This window comes from Mchenga conophoros, linkage group LG23 (genome assembly GCF_057382185.1).
Source record: "Mchenga conophoros isolate Kocher_MC1m ecotype Shallow Benthic linkage group LG23, M_conophoros_male_GT1.1, whole genome shotgun sequence".
Classification (NCBI taxonomy): domain Eukaryota; kingdom Metazoa; phylum Chordata; class Actinopteri; order Cichliformes; family Cichlidae; genus Mchenga; species Mchenga conophoros.
In genome coordinates, this window is record NC_140547.1 from 32264472 (window position 1) to 32285162 (window position 20691).

At 40.2% G+C, this 20691-nt stretch overlaps 1 protein-coding gene across 5 annotated transcripts in view; it reads left to right on the forward strand.

Annotated features, from left to right (window-relative positions):
* Positions 1-20691, forward strand: part of LOC146547636 (beta-1,3-galactosyltransferase 1-like) — a 292164-nt gene that overhangs the window by 165028 nt on the left and 106445 nt on the right. The window lies entirely within an intron of this gene.

Below are 20691 nucleotides of genomic sequence, written 5' to 3' on the forward strand. Positions count from 1 at the left end.
TCCTATTGAATAAAAAACGAAGTCTGTTTTATAATTTTTGACTATAACGAATTGGAGTTCATTAGCATATTTTTCGGACCATAAGGCACACTGGATTATAAGGCTGTGATGCCACAGTGTTCGTATTACTTTGGGACCTGAAGTGGACGGAGTTTTGGAGCCAGATTACTCTGCGAGGCTTCTGACTACGGTAGCAATCCAACCAGCAGTGCGGCTTCATACTTACCAAAGTTGTACTAAAACATTTTTGACAGATTTGAGCATCGTGTACCACATAAAATTGGTTCGAGATAAGTAAGCACAACCAGAATTCATACATAAGGCGCACCAGATTATAAAGTGCACTGTCTATTTTTGAGAAAACTGAAGGATTTTAAGTGTGCCTTATAGTGCGGAAAATATGGTATCTTTTAGCTTCATAGTGGGCTCGTTTGTGAAAAAGGCTGTTTAAAGGTCTCTTATGTTTTCTTCTTTTGGCACGATAAGTAAAAATATATTTACTACCAACACTGAATTCTTTAACTTCATGTCTTCAAGTCTGTTCAAAAAAATCTAAATACCACATATGTGTGTAAGGAGTAATCTTAGAAATTAAGTTTCTAATCATTCAGAATCTGAGTGTACATCACAGACCTGTAGCAATGGCACAATTGACCTAAATTTTACTAACTTAAACAAGAATTCATACAGACTAACTATGTAGGCCACAGTAAGTCCAGTGTTTTGAACTTTTACTCAAATTTTTCTACATTTTTTGGAGAAAGAACATTTTATTTCAGAAAACATATAGATGAGAATATTCTTTTAGGCTGGTACTGGTGAACTAGGCAAACTATTATCTTTACTCAATGTAATATAATCTATTAAAAGGAAAAGGAAAAAACACCCCTTTATGGTAATGTAAAATATTTAATGTGAGCCTGCAAATGTTGTCTGAGCAACATTACTATGGAAAAGCCTGTTCAGTTTTGTGTCATGCATAAGGGGGAAGAAAGCACCAAATTGACACATCCAATGCACTATACAAAAAAAAACAAAAAACAGTTGGTATCACCTACATTTAAGAAGACACTCAATTAAAGTTTCAGGAAGTCATATTCATATTTTAAACTTGGAAGCTTTATAGACTTTATAATTGTAAACCAGCAGAAGCAAGGTACTTAGTAGGTGCAGAGTTAATGTAAGCACTGCAACAGTGTAGTCAGATACCTGTATGTTTAATTAACATTTAATTTTCAGCTTGTAGTTGCAGGTGTCAACATTAATTAGACTGCCCTTTCCAGCTGTGGCCTTCACAGCCAATATAAGCGGATTATTATATTTAAGCTCAAGTGAATCATTTTGAGTTGTAGGTGAGTGCAGTTTATATTAAATGTTTTTTTATTCCATAGTGGATTTTTCTTTACCAAGCTCTTTATCAGGAACACCATGCTAATAATAATAATGGATTGCATTTACAATTCCACTATTCAGTCACTCTTACATTCATACACTGGTGGAGGCAAGCTATAGTTGTAGCCACAGCCGCCCTAGGGCAGACTGACAGAAGCGAGGCTGCCATATCGCGCCATCGGCCCCTCTGGCCATCACCAGTAGGTGAAGTGTCTTGCCCAAGGACACAATGACCAAGACTGTCAGAGCCGGGGCTCGAACCGGCAACCTTCCGGTTACAAGACAAACTGTCAACTCTTTGAGCCACGATTGCCCATGTACCATGTGATAGGACCTGTATTTACAGTCCTATCATTCTTGGTTTCCAAAACATTTTGAAGTTCTTCTTTGGGTTGCTGTTCTACCACATCGCAAAGATGGTTTGCTGGGTTCAAGTGAGTTACTCGGGGGTCCCACTGAACAAACTGTCATATTGTGCTGGATGATGACATTAAAATTAAATATCAAACTGTGCACACACAGGTAAACATGGGCATCAAGAAGCATTTAAACCCCACCCACCACCCTTGAAATTGGATTTGTTTGGTACTTATTCCCAATGAAGCTTTTAAATGACTGTTTGGTCATTTCCTGCAAAGAAGGATGTCTTTGGACACTCCTTACACACATGATTATTGAAAAGTAACAATATCTAATAGACAAATAACAGGAAAGTTAGTTAATGTAAAGTGGAAAATAGTGGCCTTGGCCCATTTTTATTTGATTTTTTTTTTTGAGTTGGACAGGGTTTTGTGTTGGTGCCATTACATTTAAAATGAGTCAGTTTAAACATTTGAATATTGGTTTATAAGATTTGCAAATCATTGCTTTCTGTTTTTATTTGCAATTTACACGCAGTAGAAATTTTGTGGAGTTGGGTTTATAGGTGTACTTGGAGACAGCCACTGATCTAACTAGTAAACTTGTCTCACTAAGAAATTAACCAAAATGCCTTGTACAAATAACAGTCTAAAATACCAATATTAGGTAGCGTACAGATACTCTGTTTTATGTCTGTTATATGTACATGTTACAGTATCAATTTTGGCATTTAAGTTTTTATTGATTTTGCAAGTTTTTTGAAAACATATACTTAAACCTGTATAAGAGGGGGGAAAAATACACAAAAAACACAAGAAAACTGCTGGTGTGCACCCCCCCTATAAAAGTCTAAGAAAAGGAAAGAGAAACTAACAGTGGGTTCCAAGAGAAGAAACACAGAAACGAGCAAATTAAATTGAGAGTAAAGTAACATTTGGACCGGTGGTCACAGTTAATAATCCTTCAGATTATGATATTATGGTCATGATTTCCTGTTTGCTTCAGATAGCTCCAAGAGTAGTCCCAATGTTTATCTTTTTCTTCTGCATCATTTTTAAGTTTATTCAGCATGGACTCATAGGAAGCAGTCTCTGCCATTACTCTGATCCAGTCTTTCAGCTCAGGACGTACTATGGTCTTCCAGTGCCAAAGGATAATCCTCGATGCAATTACCAGTCCACCCATAACAACCGTAAAAATATTATTATGAATTCTTGGAATATGAGACTGGTCTCCTAACAAACACAATTCAGGAGTTAAGGGCACTTCTAATCCTCACCAACCTTTTAAAACTGTGACGACTTTTAATAGTATCAATTTAATAGTTTAGTAATATCAGTATAAATTTTTATTAAACGTTTTACATAAATACCCGTCTGTTACAGCTCAGAGATTAACAGAATGAATGTAATGAATATGAATGCAGACAAAATAGAAAAATATGTATGTTTTTCTCTGTGTGAAAGAAAAATAAAACAATAATTTTCTTTATCATCTTTTTTTATTTTACTCATGATAGGAAAGGAAGTTTGTTATAATTGCACACTATCAGCAGTAATATAATGAGCATTACTATCTTTATTTTGCTCTCTCTCTACTTATATACGATGATATATTATGATGAAATATTATGATGATATGCCACATCATTTATCTTCTCTGTTGTACTAATATATATAGCAAAGTAGTCTTAATGACCTTATAGTACCATATCACCCCATCAGAGCACTTCGCTCTCACACTGCAGGCTTACTTGTTGTATTTAAAAGTAGAATGGGAGCCAGAGCCTTCACTTTTCAGGCCCCCCTTATGTGGAACCAGCTTCCAGTTTGGATTGAGAAGACAGACACTATCTCTACTTTTAAGATTAGGTTTAAAACTTTCCTTTTTGCTAAAGCATATAGTTAGGGCTGGACCAGGTAACGCTGAATCCTCACTTAGTTATGCTGCAATAGACGTAGGCTGCCGGGGGATTCCCATAATGCATTGAGTATTTCTTCGTCAGTCACCTTTTTCACTCACTATGTGTTAACAGACCTCTCTGCACTGAATCATACTTGTTATTAATCTCTGGCTCTCTTCCACAGCATTTCTTTTATCCTGTCTTCCTTCTCTCACCCCAACCGGTCACAGCAGATAGCCCCGCCCCTCCCTGAGCCTGGTTCTGCCGGAGGTTTCTTCCTGTTAAAAGGGAGTTTTTCCTTCCCACTGTCGCCAAAGTGCTTGCTCATAGGGGCTCATATGATTTTTGTTTTTTTCTCTGTATGTATTATTGTAGGGTCTACCTTATAATACAAAGCGCCTTGAGGCAACTGTTGTTGTGATTTGGTGCTATATAAATTAAATTAAATTGAATTGAATTGAATAGTACTAAAATCTCTGTGTTTTCCATCGGGCCTATCACAGCAGTCACAGGGCAAGAGGCAGGGTACGCCCTGGACAGGTCAGTGATCTGTCGCAGGGTTAAGAGCGGTCTCTACGAAGCAACTGTTGGATTTATACACTGTTGGAAGATAATTTAGACTTCATCTCTGGAGAGAGTACCCGTGTATGTGCGCGTGTGTGTGCACGTGGTGTTCTTAGTGCCCCTCAGTAGGAGTAGTGTTATTTAGCGGAAGGAGTGCTGAAGTTGCATGTCCTCAGCCTGTGCTGCCATCAGCAGTGGCACGGACGTTTTTGTGTGCAACCGTGTGTGTGTGTGTGTGTGTGTGTGTGTGTGTGTGTGTGTGTGTGTGTGTGTGTGTGTGTGTGTGTGTGTGTGTGTGTGTGTGCGTGTGGTAGACAGGCTGCGAGACAAGGTAATTACCACAGGACCCTTCATCTGGCTTCCACTCACCCCTCAAGTTCAACAGAGCAACAAAGAGGAGCTCTGTCAGCTGAACTTGCAGTGGAGATGTGTGAGTAGGCACCAGTGTGTGCACAAGAGCTTAAAAAAATGAAGCCCATAGCCTTTTTTTTACATGAAGAGAAACAGGAAGGCATCTGTGCATAGGCACAAGTTCAATAAAAAAAAAGAAAAGATAAAAACAACCCCACTAGTATATTTGTCTGCATTTATCAGCCTTGTGTGTGTGTGTGTGTGTGTGTGTGTGTGTGTGTGTGTGTGTGTGTGTGTGTGTGTGTGTGTGTGTGTGTGTGTGTGTGTTCTCCCCCGGCATCACTGGAGTGTTACCTAGGCAGGTGCGGTTGTCTGCACCCTGCTGTATAATGGGATGTGTTCAGTCTGTTCCATGCTGTACTTGTCTGCTAGGTCTGAGATGGTGTTCCCGATAATTCTCAACCCCCCTGATAGAGGCTGTGACTCTGCAGCTGGGTGAAACACAGTGAAAGACAGCAGTGGACAGCAGCATTGCATTCATGTTCTTATCTATGTCCACATTAGCGTTTCCCACATGTTTAAATAGGTAAGTTAGTTAATATGAAGAAGAAATGTGGTTATTCTGACACCTAGACATTAATTAGCTGCATGAAATTAAACATGGCAGCTTTTCGACCAAAAACTGGAGTCTTTTTGTCTGTGTGATGATTTGTGTCAGTAGTATTTGATGCCCATAAAGTCCCTCTGGTAAACAAATGGACTTTTAATGTTAGAGTCACACTACTGAGGCAAACGCACGTTTTAGTGTGGTAATGTGTCTATATTCAACATTTAGTGTGGTTGGTTTAATTAAACACTCTTATTATAGAATATAATAATAATAATATAACAATTAGTTATTGATCGAAAACCATTTAATTTTTTTATTTGATGCATATGTATTCCAATAAACCATGGGTGCCTGGCTGCTTCTTTCATTTCTCTGTGGTTCAAAAACCATTTCTCCCCCCGCTACACACTCTGCAGATCTGCTGCAAGCTCTCAGAAAACAAAGAGTTACAGTCAAGAACAAATTACAGTCAAGGTGGAGTTGGAGTCTATTCAGTTGGGAGACAGGAGGCTTTCAAAGGAGGGTGAGGGTTATTGAGGACTGTCACAATAATGACATTCAGCCTGCCAGTTGGAAAGTAGAAGACAGGAAGGCTACCAGTATTTAAACTAGAAATTGGAGCAAGGGAGCTGTTCCATAGAATGAATTCTCCCTGATGAATAAACAAATAAAATTTGATTAGCACTGGTCTGCTTAAGGTTATATAAAGGTTCACTCAGTGAAGCAGTGGGCAGCCACCAACACAGCACCTGGGGAGCAGTGTGTAGAGACGATACTTTGCTCAGGGGTACCTCAGGGTAGTACTTCAGTGGATTTAACCCCAGACCTTCCAGTCATGGGGTGAACACTCTACCTACTGAGCTGTCTCTACGGATGAGATGCAAAAAAGAGCCGGCAGGTACTCGAAAAAAACCTTAGACTCAAATGTCGGAACAGTTTTTTCCCTCAGCATGGCAAAGAAAATGGCGGCCGTTACAACTTATATCCAAAAAGATATAGTTTCATGCATCTGTCAAAATACTCGCCTCGGGTCTCTCCTCCTTCTGCCTCACCTTTCCCTCAACCACCACTTGCTAATGTTACTGAATCTGTGGAAGTGCCGCCATAGCCACCACCAAACAATTGAGTTATTTTTACACATCTGCCAGCATCTGGCCAATCCACCACCTTTCATTGTTTTATACTGTAACGGGAAAAAAAGAGTCCAGCTATGGCTGCATATGTCTTTAGTAGTAATTTCTTTTTGTAGAGGGCTAGCAAAACAAACCTTTTCGCGGGCATTGCCGTATTGGAATCCCGACTTCTCTGACGAGGCTAACCAGAACTCCGTTTACTCAAGTGTGACATTATTCCCAGGTCCGTGTTCCGATTTCCGAGGTAAGCAAACACAACACGCGAAGTAACGAAAAATTACCCAATCTAAATCCCAGTAACGATTAACGTGTTCCTGATTTTGGCATAATAACTAGTTACCGTGCTCGTTACCACAATAATAACGTAGTTACTGTTACGCGTTACTTAATAACGTTAGTCCCTACACTGGTCATGATTAATTGAAAGTTTGCAGCAGCTCTGCAGGAACAAGAAACTACATGCATTCATACAAAGACATATTGGCTTTGTTACCAAAATATTTCCTCTCCTACCCTTTACACCATCAAGAAATACTTACTAAATTATGATCCTCAATTCATTTGAAAGGAAAAGACATTTTTCCCTGCTCTGCAAAGCACTTAAAAACTCATCTAGAAAAATCTCTCAGTCCACAGACCTTCCTGTCATTTGTTTCAGTTTAGTGAAAATCTGGTCAGTATCGAAAATACTCATAGATATGCTCATAGAAAAACAAAAAAAGCGCTAAAGGATGCTTCCACTTCACTTTGGCTGATTTAATGCTTACCTCTAATCACCATTCATTGTAGAAGAGATGTAGCAGAAAAGATTGTGAACTTAAAAGCAAAGTAATTTCATCACCTAAGTGCTAAATTGCCGATTTGTGTGCACAATGGAATATTATTTAAATTAATATGTGCACTGCCCATCGTGTGCTCAAGTGGCACTTTTTTAAATTGATAGGTGCTCATTTTTGGAGTGAATGCTTCATCTGAGTAATGTAATTCATATACCGAATCTTTGATCTTTTTGCACTCAAAGCTGCCATGTGGTCAGAGGAGCATGGTAGAACAAATGTGATCAATGGTACAATGGTAATTTTAGTGGTGATTTCAGTTATAAATGCAATACTGTGCACAAGTCTTAGTGCCCCCAATTTCTTTTGCCATATTGAAATGGCAACTCAATTTATTGAAATGTGCCCAAATATAGGGCTGCCATGATTAGTCAACTAGTCACGATTACGTCGACTATCAAAATCATCGACGACTAATTTAATAGTCGACCGTCGTTTGAAGCTTTGTAAGATCCCAAAAGATGTGGGAATAAGTAGTAGGATTTAAGAGTGTAATAACGGACTGAAACAGAAGATGGCAGCACTGCATGTACAAGGATTTCAGCTGCCGTTAAACCCCGAAGAAGCAGTAGCAGTGTCCAGTATTGTAGCTGTGTCCAAATTCAGGGGCCGCATCCTCCTATGCCTGCATTTGTAAGGCCGATTACGTTACAGCGTCACGACGAAGACTGCGCCCTTCATTTCCCCAGATTTGAAGGATGGGTCCGGTGTATACTTTGTGGCCCAACCTACCCCAGAATTCAAAGTGCGGCCCTGCTCAGTTTCCAACAATGGCGGCAGCTAGTTTTAATATTACTCTTATTATTCTTTCTGGGTCATAAAATAAACGTTTAACATATTTTCAGACAAGATTGTAGCTGTGTAAACCTCAAATATCTGCTCAGTTTATCAAGACACCACATATTTTCAAAAGTGCTCCGACATTTTCGGAGACGTCTGTTACCCACCAGCTCTAGCTAGCCGGGGTTCAAGGCTCACTAGAGCCGGTGAGAACACCGGACTCCCGGCAAATCATTTTCAAACCCACCGCCGTCTTTCGCTACTCAGGTTAAACATGATATATAAGTCACTTAGATAACTTAAAAATATAATTTTTCAGTATTTTCTTTGTTCCTGAGTAAATCGGTTTGGCTGAGATTAAAGTTATAGTTTTTACACAGCTGAATAAACGTCAAGCAGACAACTGATTATCAGAAGTGTGAGATGCTCGAAAATATACTCCGGTGTCCTGTTATAATTTAGATAGCAAGAAGCAGACGGCTGAGTTTATTAAACTCCACCGAAACAATCTGCAAATTTCATAGAAATTTAATAAACTATCATCTTGTCTTTATTTTTAGTTAGCACATACCTTAAACACTTAAAGCTATAAGCTAATGATAGTTATATAAGAGCAGATGCATGCTGGTGCAATAAGCTGTATGTTTTACGTACAATGGATGTATGATCTGATTAGTCGACTAATCGCAAAAATAATCGGTGACTAGTCGACTATCAAAATAATCGTTTGTGGCAGCCCTACACAAATATGATATATGAGACAAAAACAGAGTCTAATGAGCTTGAAAATAAATATTTTGTATGACCACATTTATTTTTCTTTATTTTAACTCAGCGGTTCCCAAACTTTTTTTGCTAGGCCCCCCTTTGTTTTACAAGGAAAATGTTCGCGACCCCCCCCCCCCCCACGCACGCACAAACACATCCTCCAACCACACACACCCATATTTTGCTCCATTGGGGATTATTTCACACCTCAAACTTTTAGTAAACAATTAAGCAAATACAAGTACTCTAACTCGTAACTCTTTTACGCTATGTCCACACCTACACGAGTATTTTTAAAAAAGCAGGTGTTTCTATGTGTTTGGACCTTTAGTCCACACGTAAACAGATTTTTTACAACTCCTTTTTTGCGTTTACGTGTGGACGAGGACTAGAGCTCGTCACACAACGTCAAAGGTATATGCCTTTTTTCACGTCATGCTGTGTGCCACGTTATTTTTTACATGAGATGCATTGCAGAATGGCAGTTACTGTCCCTCCATTTGGAAAGGCAGAGGTGTCACGGTGTAATTATTTTGCGTGTAGTTGTTTTTTTCCTGTGTAATAGTATTCAACATTGCTATTAATACATTTTTCAAAAAATGCCTCTCTGTGCAAAATGGGTTCAAAAACATAAACAACTGTAGGATAATGTTTGTCCGTGATTTGAACCGGGGGAACAAATCGTGGCAGGATCAGCCTGATATTATTTGTATCCCACTGTAACTTTACTGTATAAAGAGCTAACATCTCCAAAATGTCAGGAGTAGTTAGTCATTACAACAAGTGTTTGTGAACTAAAAATCAAGAATGTGGAAAACTGTTTGTCCGTGATTTGGAGAGCCCAGCGCTGCTCCCGAGGAAGGGAAAACCAATTATGTAGGGCAGACCTACCTCGGCACTTGTGCAGGTGAAACCAAAGGTAAGATATGCTTCACCATATTTTCTAGTCTTTGGCTTGGAAGGAAGTTGGTTTGGAAACATATTCTGTGATGCTTCATCTCCTGCTTTGCGTTTGTGTGGGAGCCCCGTGCTAGCAGCGTCGAAGCATTTTTTATTTTTTTTCCCTTTCATACCCCCCTGCAATGGCTCTGCGCCCCCCCTAGGGGGGCAGGCCCCACACTTTGGGAAGCTCTGATTTTAACTTAAGGCTGAATGCTAGCTTTCTTTCCTTCTTCAGAATAATTCTACAGGCTTCCTGAAAGAAAGAAGATGCTCTTCTTTGGATGCTGCTGCTTTTTATTCCATTCTCTGTGTCCCATCATGAAGAACGGCTTCCTTCCATCGAGACCATTTCTGATGAGGCTTTAGCAAACAGTGAATGAATCAACAGAAAGGCCAAATCCATGTCTCAAGTGCTGTGTCAGGTCTTTGCTGGAAGTATTCCTATTACTCTTGCTTGCGTTCTGATATTGTTCTTCTAGTGTATATATTTTTTTCTTGATCTGCTTCTCCTTTGGATTTCCATTCTCCTGGTTCCTCAAGTATTTTTTAGGGCACACTGCACAGCCTGTTGACATATACCAGTTTTTGGCTAATAGCTCTTTGGGAATCTTGTTGGTGCAAAAGTACTCATTTATGTCTGTCAGGCTGTGTTATCTTATAATTTTACACAGTAGTATGGATTTGGTGCTTTTAATAGAAGTTTCCATTCCAAGATACTGTACTTACACAATATTATATTAACAATATTATATAATATTAAGTCTGATTAATTGCCTGGCTGATGGATGTAACTGAGGGAAAATAAAATTATAGCCAATCACTCCAACAGACCCTGCAGAACTGGATCAATAGCAGAGAATTTACAAGTTCATCAGAGACTCACCACTGCTGCTTCTGCTTGTAGACACTCACAGGTTTAAGGTCATTGTTTGAATGAAAGGGGGAGGGAGATTGCATAGAAAGAAGAGGTGTTTAAACGACAGCCAAAGAAATGGCTATGTGAGGATGATGATACCAGGTGTGTCTTTACGTCCACTACTTGTTGCGGTAGTATCGATTCCTTCTTTCACAGAGGTTTCTCTTCATTTGTTGGATTGATGAATTACATTGACCTTGCCAAGGCATTGCAGAAGTTGTCTTATTTATTGTATTTTTTTACCGACTAATACTTTCTTATGTTGCTCTAGGTGATAAAGTATACACTTTATTGCTCATCGAACATGGTGTCAGTGGTGTGATGTGTGGTCAACAGCTCTGCGGCACTTTCACATCAATAAACAAAGATTCAAATATAACTTGCCCCTGAATCTGGCACTTCCACTTCACTGCAGATGCCAGGTGCCTGTAGGTGGAAAATTGTGCTTGCACTGTGGGTATAGAGATGTGAGGCAGGCCACTGCTGAAGTGCAGAGAGTATGTGCACCCGGATAAAGGCCTTGCCACTGGGCTCTCTAGTGACTACAGCTGAAATATTCCATCAATACTATAAAAATCTGTCATCTTCAGGAGATCTCTGAAGGTTATTCCCATCTTACTATCCAATGTCAGTCCTACACCAGTTTCACCTTTGCTCCCCTGCAGCATGGTGATACATGGTGAAAAAGTATTTGCCCCTTTTCTGATGTCATGCTTACATGTTTGAGATCATCAGTCCACGAGCAGCATGGCCCAGTGGTTTGGTCTTATAGCAAGAGGGCCCTAGATTCACAGTCACCATCTCTCTGGTCCTTTTTGATAGATTTTTTCCCCCTCCATAAATTTAAAAGCTGAGTTTTAAAAGCTAATTTTAAAATTCCTCTATGTAAGTATGAAAAATATGCAAAAAACCCCCAAAACAAAAACACTAAAGAATCAGGAAGGGGGCAGCACTGTGTCTAGCCTTGTCCTTGCTAGTCAAGCATTTGTCCTCACCAGCTGGTGTCGTAATGTTTAATTTTTGTTGCTGAGTATGCCTCAGTGGTATTACCATAATTCCAACGTCCTCCCTCCGCATCGTCCCAGATCTTCAATAATGTATAACCGCAATGTCACCCAGTCGGACAGTAAAATGTATTACCTGCATGAATCAAGTTGTCATTTACAATTTATGAGAGAGCTTAGCATTCAGAGCACAGGTCTGGCTGGTGTGGGGAGCACAGTGAATCTATTTGGAGTAAAAGCCTCCTCCAATACCCAGCACTGCAAAATAATAATAATAAAAAAAAAAAAAACAACTCACCTTGTCTACTGTAGTAGCTATTTTTTTTCTCAACACTGTCATGATTAAGATGCAGCTGTGTTTTGGAACCAGACTCCATGTTTTTTCTTGCCTTGTCATCCAGCAGAAACGCCACTTTAGCAAATAAGTCCCCAAGATGGGTGGGAGTCAGAGTTCACCGCGCACCACAAAAGATTATCTGCTACATTTCAGGCAGTTTGGGAAACTAAGTGTTAGAACGTCCTCTGAGGCAGACATTAATTCTCCAGGTACCTTAAAACAAATGCTGAGAATTTTCTGCAAACACTGCTTGTCTATAAACTGATATGCCCCAGCACAGTTTGGGCTCAAGTCAGCACTGAAGTGGAGCATCAGGCTTCTGAACAGCGGCCAAATCTGTTGGCCGCTATTGATATCCCATTTCCTCTGGCACTACTAAGCTACTTTGCATTCAGAGGCTTTCCACTAAGCCCACAATGTCCAGCCTGTGGACTGTAATACTGACTATATGTCTGGTTGTGCTGCTCCTCAACAATCATTGACTCCTTTATTATCCAGGAAACAAAAGCGGAGCTGGTGCCACACTGGGAGTCTTCCAGCCCTGACATTTTAATTGCGTCTCTTTCATATTAGGTGGGATGCAAACCAATTTGGCCATTGCTGTTAAATTCTTCCCACATTAATTCCTCTTTTGAATGTTTGAAGCTGACATAATGGATTTTAGACTTGGCAGAAGATTGGAGGAAAAGAGGATCAAACATTAAACAGAAGATAGCTTTTCTTTTTTTGTGACTGACAATTATAAACCTCCTGTTGAGCTTATCACATAGTGAACAGCAGGAGCGTGAGATAAGGTGTTGAGTTATGTGCTGTGGACAGCCCATTTCAGCATCAGTGAGAGAAATGTGTATGTGCATTTGAGATCGTTTAAATTTGCAGATTAAAGCCACGATTATAACGTCTGCCCAAGTCCCTGAAATTTACTGCACAAACAGAACAGCACAGCCACTTGAGGATGGCTCCAAAAGTGAGTCAATCCCTATAGACTCCCATGTTAAAATGCTGACTTTACAGCATTAGAAGCATGTTTACAGCTCCTGTAGCAAAATATATACAACGGAGGAATATTTTTATCTAATCTGTCTGGATCTGAGGTTGAGGGGCATAGGTTTGTTTGTGTGCGTTTGGTGTCTTTTGGAGCATTTTTGATGGAATTTTCTGAGAAATCCAAGAAATTCCTACTTCTGTTTTGGGTAGTGAAAGCACTAATTAACTCATTAACCAATTAGCAGATATGCGTATCTGTTCATTGCACCCCTAAACCTGCAGCTTGTCCAAACCCACCAAGTGACATCGCCATGACTACATTCATCTTTTAAACACAGTCTGTGGTTTTAATATCCACTTCATACTTATTCACTCATCCATCTGGCTTGCTCCTTCTTGCTATGTCTTTTTCTATCATGAGATGAACAGGAGACACATTCACACATTCAGCAGGAATAATATTAAATCATTAAATATTAAAAAGCAGTACCACCATAATGCAAAACCAGCCTGTACTGCTTAAACCAGCCTTGGTTTAAGCAATGCAGAGTGGCAAGTGTGTTTTCCACTTCATTGTTCATTCGCGTTGAGCTATATTTACAGGTCATGCCTCGCTTTCAAATGGTATTTCCACATCATAATGCTACGATGTAAAGAAGTAAATGTTTTGACAGCATTGCTTAAATCAGCAGTCATGAAAGCAGCCAGTGGTAGAAGCTGCTTGCTGTTTTTCCCTCTGTCAGTCATTAAATCTGTAATATGGGAGCAGGCAGCAGGAGTGTAAGATGTCAGCCCAGCGCTGGGAATATGATTTATTTACCTTCAGATGTGTCTGCCCTCTGAGCTCATCTCTTACACCTCCAATACAATGAAGACACACATTACAGTCTATTAAATCACTCGTGTGCTGCCTTTGTTTTTCTGTCTTCCTGCAAAGTCACCCCAACCCCCCCAACCCCATTCTTTCCCGTAAGCAAGGTCACTCTACGCAGCACTAATGATTGCAATCAATTACCTGGTGCAACATTGAACGAGACTGAAACTCCCACATCTACATAGCCTTCAAGCTTTTTTGCTCCGGCGTATAGAGGTCACTTGATTAAAAAGACAACAGAGCTGATGATTCATGCCAAACCAAAATAGTTCCAAACGCCACATCTGAATTAGACGCCATGCCTTGCCATGTTGCAAGGAGAGCTTAACTTCTGTCTGGCTAGCTTGCCCTGCGCTCAGTGAATCTGCGTTTGATTACTCCGCCTAGGCTGCACTGTCAAGCGCAGATCCACTGAGCGCTCAACACACACAGCATCGTCAGAAGGAAAGTTGATAAAATAAATTAAAAATGTTGTATTTTTCGATACATATGCGTACCGAACCGAAAGCACTGTATCGAACGGCTCAATATCGATACGAGTATCGTTGCACCCCTAATATATATATATATATATTAGGGGTGCAACGATACACAAAATTCACGGTTCGGTTCGGTTCGATACTTTGGTGTCACGGTTCGATATTTTTTCGATACAAAAAAAAAATGTTCATGCCTTTTTAATTTGTCATTTATTAAAATTATAAATATATATTTTAACTCAAAAGTACAGTTTTTAAATTTAACCTTAAGCCTTGTGTGTGTTTTTTATTTTGACAGCGAATGCGCACCTGCGGACCACTTATGTGCAGCCCTGGTTATTTAGCTCGTCATATTGCAGCCACAGAAATTATTTTGTCCATGAAACCATAAAGCTGCACTTTCTTTTTGCCTTATAGTCTGATTTGTCATAACTTCTCCGTTTTGTGGTAAGCTTTTCTTTGGCTGTCACTTCTTCACCCTGACCTGTCTTATTTGGCTCAGCAGAACTAAAATATATATCCTGCTGCTTTTACACACGCACTCACATAAGCTCAGCGATTCTCTGCGCGATCAACCTCTCACATGTTTAAGCTTGCTGCGGGAGATTTCACTTGTCATGTTTGCATAGTAAGCTAACGATTAATAAGACAATGTCAGAGGAATTGGTGCACAAATTATCATCACTCACAGATCAGTGCTGTCGCTCTCTATACACAGTTTCCACGATTGCAAAGTGAAAGCAACAAAACAAGCGCAAATTCAAACGCGATTTCAATATGTCACATATTGACAGTGGCTCACCGATGCCAATGACATAATTACCCAGCTACATTTCTGAAAGAATGCAAAAGCATTGACATATATTTTTCCTTCCTACAATAGCCCGACGGGCAGGGAAGAGATAGATTTTGGTAGCCCGACTGGAAAAATCGCTAGCCCCAGGACGTCGGGCTAGCGATTTTGCGAGCCCTGTATCTGATTGAGGAATCACTCATCTTTGGAAAAGAGAGTTTATTACAGAGAAATGGCTCTTTCCAAAATAAAAGCTATACTATACGCTTCTTCTGGGCTATATTCTCAGCAGCATATTAAACATATCAGGTCCCCATGAGGAGAATCCTGTGCTAACAGCTGTCTAAATGACTCGGCTAAAGTTAGTAGCATGCTTGCTTGTTTTTGTCTGCTTCCACTTGTCTTTGCACTAGGATGATGTCGGCGTAAATGTGCAGTCATATTCGTTGTGTTCCCACTAGTGCTTTCAGGTTAATCTCGTTGAAATGACCTTAACGCCACAACACGGCAAATCTCCGTTAACGAGCTACCGCCGATCGCCCCGTGCATGGGGCTAGACGGCCGACACGTTAACGAGCTAACTGCGCTAACACACTAGCTCCCACCCATGTAATTGAGCATTGCATGGCACATCCAACATACTGTTTTACTTTAGTCCATGACGCGCTTACCTTCAGGGTCATATGTCACATGAAAACCAAAATAATTCCAAACGCCAGATCTGAATGAGGGTGGGGGAGGTTCAATTTGCCATGTTGCAAGGAGAGCTTAACTTCTGTCTCGCTAGCTTGCCCTGCACTCTTCCTTCTGACTATGCTGTCTGTGTTGAGCGCTCAGTGGATCTGCGCTCGACAGTGCAGCCTAGGCGGAGTAGTCGAACGCAGATTCACTGAGCGCTCAACACAGACAGCATCGTCAGACGGAAAGTTGATAAAATAAATTACAAATGTTGTATTGTTCGATACATATGCGTATCGAACCGAAAGCACTGTATCGAACGGTTCAATATCGATACGAATATCGTTGCACCCCTAATATATATATATATAATTCTCTTGATGGTTTTCTGTTATGTTATATTCATAGTTCTTGCCGTTGCTTTCGGTCACCTTGCCTTTCTTTTTTTCATAATTTCCATCTAGTCAGTCGCGCCTCAGTGTCGAGTCTGCGCCTCAGTGTCTGTCTTGTATTTCCTGTTTTACGTTGACAGTCTTGTGTCTTCTGTGAGTGTATCTAGTTTTGCGTTCTTCCTTTCTTCTCTTGTCAGATTTGGTTTAGCTGTGTCCCCTTTTGGTTACTCCCTTCCTCGTTACCATCTGGATATATAGTGAGTGTTTTCCTTTGTTCCCTGTTGGATCGTCTGTGTATCCTCCCCGGTGTATTTCCCCCGTGTCTCCAGGTTTTCAGGTTTCTTGTTCCAAGTTTTCAGGTTTCATGTAGTGTTTAGTCTTCCCAGTTTAGGTTTTGTTAGCTTTGTGTAGTCGTTCTTTGCTTTTGTTTATTGTTCAGTTTCACCATAATAAAGGCTTGCGTTCTGTTCAACATCCATCTTTGTCTTCGGTGTCTGCATTTGCATCTGCCAGCTCAGACCGTGACACAGACCAAACTTCACTGTGAATGTTACCTAGGAGTATGCATTGCTAGGCTACATAGATAATAGTCTTCTCTGCCTTGCTCATTTGTCACCCCTGATTTGCAGCAACTATGGAGGACCAGAGATAAAGAAAAGGCAGTTTCACCAACATTGAAATAGAAAATGAATACAGCTGCTTAGTCAGCACAAGAATAAATTGACTGCCAAGTAGTCCAGGTTGATAATAAATGAGAAGCAGTCCAGTAAAATAAATAGCTGAGCCCATAAGTAAGTAAACCACCTCAGTTCATTTCTTTTTGCTTGTTTTGTAGCAGTGGAACCCATCAGTCTCAGCCAATCACTATTGGCAGCTACAGTGGGGCAAAAAAGTATTTAGTCAGCCACTGATTGTGCAAGTTCCCCCACCTAAAATGATGACAGAGGTCAGTAATTTGCACCAGAGGTACACTTCAACTGTGAGAGACAGAATGTGAAAAAATCCATGAATTCACATGGTAGGATTTGTAAAGAATTTATTCATAAATCAGGGTGGAAAATAAGTATTTGGTCAATAACAAAAATACAACTCAATACTTTGTAACATAACCTTTGTTAGCAATAACAGAGGTCAAACGTTTACTATAGGTCTTTACCAGGTTTGCACACACAGTAGCTGGTATTTTGGCCCATTCCTCCATGCAGATCTTCTCGAGAGCAGTGATGTTTTGGGGCTGTCGCCGAGCAACACGGACTTTCAACTCCCGCCACAGATTTTCTATGGGGTTGAGGTCTGGAGACTGGCTAGGCCACTCCAGGACTTTCAAATGCTTCTTACGGAGCCACTCCTTTGTTGCCCGGGCGGTGTGTTTTGGATCATTGTCATGTTGGAAGACCCAGCCTCGTTTCATCTTCAAAGTTCTCACTGATGGAAGGAGGTTTTGGCTCAAAATCTCACGATACATGGCCCCATTCATTCTGTCCTTAACACGGATCAGTCGTCCTGTCCCCTTGGCAGAAAAACAGCCCCATAGCATGATGTTTCCACCCCCATGCTTCACAGTAGGTATGGTGTTCTTGGGATGCAACTCAGTATTCTTCTTCCTCCAAACATGACGAGTTGAGTTTATACCAAAAAGTTCTACTTTGGTTTCATCTGACCACATGACATTCTCCCAATCCTCTGCTGTATCATCCATGTGCTCTCTGGCAAACTTCAGACGGGCCTGGACATGCACTGGCTTCAGCAGCGGAACACGTCTGGCACTGCGGGATTTGATTCCCTGCCGTTGTAGTGTGTTACTGATGGTGACCTTTGTTACTTTGGTCCCAGCTCTCTGCAGGTCATTCACCAGGTCCCCCCGTGTGGTTCTGGGATCTTTGCTCACCGTTCTCATGATCATTTTGACCCCACGGGATGAGATCTTGCGTGGAGCCCCAGATCGAGGGAGATTATCAGTGGTCTTGTATGTCTTCCATTTTCTGATGATTGCTCCCACAGTTGATTTTTTCACACCAAGCTGCTTGCCTATTGTAGATTCACTCTTCCCAGTCTGGTGCAGGTCTACAATACTTTTCCTGATGTCCTTCGAAAGCTCTTTGGTCTTGGCCATGGCGGAGTTTGGAGTCTGACTGTTTGAGGCTGTGGACAGGTGTCTTTTATACAGATGATGAGTTCAAACAGGTGCCATTCATACAGGTAACGAGTGGGGGACAGAAAAGCTTCTTACAGAAGACGTTACAGGTCTGTGAGGGCAAGAGACTTTCCTTGTTTGAGGTGACCAAATACTTATTTTCCACCCTAATTTACGAATAAATTCTTTACAAATCCTACCATGTGGATTCATGGATTTTTTTTTCACATTCTGTCTCTCACAGTTGAAGTGTACCTCTGGTGCAAATTACTGACCTCTGTCATCATTTTAAGTGGGGGAACTTGCACAATCGGTGGCTGACTAAATACTTTTTTGCCCCACTGTATCTGTAAGAGTCATATATTTGTGCAAATGATTAGGTATCCATGGTAATATATTTTCCTCGATATTTCCTAATAGAGTATTTTCAGGGAGATTTCTTAGTGTAAAACTATATTTAAAGAATGACTGCTTTGGACTGATTCAAGGAATAAAAGCAGAATGATCTCTGAATAAACAAACAATAAATGAAAAGGATTTTGATGGAATAAGAAGTGAAGAAGAAGAAGAAGAAGAAGAGAGAATAAAAAGATGATTGAGCTTTTTGCCAAAGCTTCATTACTCATAAAATAAGCACCCATGTGCTCTCATCAATATTTAAAAAAGCAAACAAACTTGTATGTGCTGATGCCTTATACTCTATCCTTTCATGATTACCTTTTCAACATTTTTTACTAATAAAAGTCAGTGTTACTAGAACTATAGGGCAACAGCCTTCCATTTGCCATTTCTATTTCCCAAGTAAATGAAATTGCAAGTCCAAAATAATTCTTTTGGCCAATTTTCAGAATGCTTTTCTTTCTCAAAACACCATACATTCATTTTTCATTGCCTCTAAAGTTGAGGTTTAGAGGAAATTACAGTATGTCTCTAACTATTTAGGATATATAATCGGTTGAGTTTCCAAAATGCTTTGGTTTGTCCCTGTACTCCACTAATAAAAACTACAAAGCCCAAATTCAATTTTATTTTATTTATACAGCACCAAATCACAACAACAATCACCTCAAGGCGCTTCATATTGTAAGGTAGACCCTACAATAATACATACAGAGAAAAACCCAACAATCATATGATCCCCTATGAGCAAGCACTTTGGCGACAGTGGGAAGGAAAAACTCCCTTTTAACAGGAAGAAATCTCCGGCAGAACCAGGCTCAGGGAGGGGTGGGGCCATCTGCTGTGACCGGTTGGGGTGAGAGAAGAAAGACATGATAAAGACATGCTGTGGAAGAGAGACAGAGATTAATAACAAGTATGATTCAGTGCAGAGAGGTCTATTAACACATGCTGAGTAAGAAAGGTGACTGAAGAAGAAATACTCAATGCATCATGGGAATCCCCCAGCTGCCTACACCTATTGCAGCATAACTAAGGGAGGATTCAGAGTCACCTGATCCAGCCCTAACTATATGCTTTAGCAAAAAGGCAAGTTTTAAGCCTAATCTTAAAAGTAGAGATCAGAGATGAGCAGTAACGCGTTACAAGTAACGCGTTACTGTAATCTGATTACTTTTTTCAAGTAACAAGTAAAGTAAGGGATTACTATTGCAAAAACGGTAATTAGATTACTGTTACTTTCCCGTAGGAACGCTGCGTTACTGTGTTACTAAAACCGTGATTTTTTGCGAGAATGTCTCACAACAGTGACGTAAGCGAGTGCGCCGTTAGTGACAACAGCTGTGTGCAGATCAACAATGGATCACATATCGATTGTGGGAGAGAGTATGAGCGTGCAGCGTTTAAGCGTGGAAGTACTGACCTTACTTTGAGTTTGATTCCATAAAAAGTGACAAAAACATTAGCGTCCATCGTGCGTGGGAAGAAAACTTCTTTTTACAGCGAAAAAAACCCCTAAACTTCCAAGCAAGCACCGAGTGCGCAACGACGTAATGGGAAACTCACAGAGAAAGTCGCGGATTCTTCAACTGACCGCGGCACACCTGCACCAGGGTAAACCTCCGCCTACCGCAGTCCTGCTTTACAGGTGAAAATAGAGCAACAGGACCGCTGAGTCTTTGACTTTATTTATTTTCTGCTGTGTTTTACTTGCATCTATTTGAAAGAGTGAGTGTAAACACAAAAAAATATTTTATTTTATGTGCTGGAATGTGCAGAAGATAGGTTTAAATGTTAAACTAATTTATTCAAGTCAGAGAATGTTGCATATAATTAAATTTTTTGCTTGATGCATAAAGTTAAAAGATTAAAACTGATAAAACAAGTTAAAAAAGAGACTTTTCCATTTGATTACATTTTGTATGATGGATTATGTAGAAAAAGTAGAATTGGGCTGAAAGATCTATCGCTTTATCACCTATTCAGGTTGTAAATCGTGTTTTTAAAAAGTAACTAAGTAACTAAGTAATTAATTACTTTTGAAAATAAGTAATCAGTA